Below are 2,181 nucleotides of genomic sequence, written 5' to 3'. Positions count from 1 at the left end.
AAGAACCACAAACCAGAACCTACTATAGAGCCTCCTCCTCCACCTCCTCCACCTCCTCCTCCTCCTCCTCTAACACCCAGCCTGATTGGCATGTCAGGGTCTGTAGTCCAGTTTCAGGTTCCAGTTACCACAAGCATGTCAGGGTCAACAGGAAGTCCATGCTGCAGGCACTACGGAAGGACAAAAAGCATGAAAGGTCCAGTGTTGAAGATTGGATTGTAGTAGTGTGTGTGTGTGTGTGTGTGTGTGTGTGTGTGTGTGTGTGTGTGTGTGTGTGTGTGTGTGAGTGTGTGTGTGTGTGTGTCAGAGAGAGAGAGAGAGAGAGAGAGAGAGAGAGAGAGAGAGAGAGAGAGAGAGAGAGAGAGAGAGAGAGAGAGAGAGAGAGAGCATATGGTGAAGATGCTCTCTGTGGTGCCTCTGTAAAATGACCTCTGGACCTTCAGTGGCATACTAAACTTATCTCAATCACCTGGGGTGGAAAAGATGCTGTTGGACTTTTAATGACTGTGCGGTCAGTGTGACTGTCCCAGGTCAGGTCTGTGATGTCACCATTGATGGTAATGACATCAAACTGATGTTCTTGCTGCCTATAGTATTCTAGTTCTTTAGTCTTTGTAATTTCTGATTTTAAACAATGACAGTGTCATCGGCGAACTTAATGATTGTGTTTGAGTTGTGTATAGCTAACAGTCATGCATGTACAGGGAGTAGAGCAAATGGCTTAGGACACAACCTTGTGGAGCACCTGCATTGATGGTCAAGAAGGATGAAGGGATGGAGCCCATTCGCACATCCTGCCGTCGTCCTGAGAGGAAGTCCGGGACAGCAGACTAAGACTAACACTAGACTATAAGAGTATAGTGTGGACAATGGTATGAAATACAGAGCTAGTCTACAAATAGCATCCTTACATAAGTGTCCTATTTCTCCAGGTGTGTCAGGGAGGTATGCCATATGGTGGTGACAACATCATCAGTAAGTCTGTAGGCAAATTGATGACGGTCAAGCGGGGGTGGAATTACAATGCAGGTGATGTTCTTCACAAGCCTTTCAAAACATTTAGTCATCTGGGAGTGAGGGATGGCAGACTTGGCTGTCGCATATTTTTCTTTTTGGTCTTAGATCATGTGTAGTCCCTGCCATATACTGTATCTCTTGAGTAATTTCATTCCAGCTGTTCTGAATAGGGTGCCTAGTTTCTTTTTACAGCCTTGTTTTTTTCAGGTCATATGTGTTTTTTCTTTCTCTTTGATTCCAGATGCAAATGCACAACCACAGCCTTTGAAATGAGATTTTATATATGTTCTCATAATCCTCACCATGATGATAATACACATTTTATAAATACATTGTCATCAGGTGTGCTTCACTGTCATGTGTCCCTTCACATCCCCCTCTGTCCCACTGCCAGCCAGTACTAATGTCTTGGACAGCACATCTAACAGCTGAGGGCCACTTAGGCCACCTATTGTCTCTACCATCTTAGGATTTTAGACCTATTTATTCATAACCTCAATTGACTGTTTGACTAATGCAATGAAGTGCATTTTTATTTGTCCTGGGTCCGTATTTAACCGGATCACACCGCACTCTCGATTAAAAGGTGCCAAACATAAACAAAAACTGTGCAAAATAGAAAGAAACATGTCTGCACACTTAAATCCTCTTTGTTTTCTTTTTAATCAGCCAAGCTTTCGGTCTGTTGACCTTCCTCATGGCTCAGTTCCTTTCTCTTTGTTCTTGGTCCACCAATTTGGTGATGTCTGGCTATGGACATCAAGGAAGGACGGATATGTTTTCTCAGGTCTTCTTCCCTTTTCTCCATCTACCTCCGCTGTACTTCTACCGGCAGATAATGGGTGTATTGGACTTTGTTTTGTGGTTGTGGTTCATACAAATGAGAAGGGTAAGGGAAGGAGAAAGAGACGAAGAGAATGATGAATGGGTGACAGAGGGAAGAGTGGGATGATCAGCAGAAAAAAAGAGTGATGAATACCGGCTGGCTGAGTGAAAGACAGATGCCAGAATAGAACATGAAGTCATGAGGCAACATCACAGCTAGTCTCAGAGATTCTATTTATGTAGATGGCCGTCAATCAACTCACAGTCATCACACAACTGACACTGACATGAGCACACACACACACACACACACACACACACACACACACACACACACAC

This window comes from Engraulis encrasicolus, chromosome 22 (genome assembly GCF_034702125.1).
Source record: "Engraulis encrasicolus isolate BLACKSEA-1 chromosome 22, IST_EnEncr_1.0, whole genome shotgun sequence".
NCBI classification, from domain to species: domain Eukaryota; kingdom Metazoa; phylum Chordata; class Actinopteri; order Clupeiformes; family Engraulidae; genus Engraulis; species Engraulis encrasicolus.
This window is presented reverse-complemented; position numbering follows the sequence as displayed.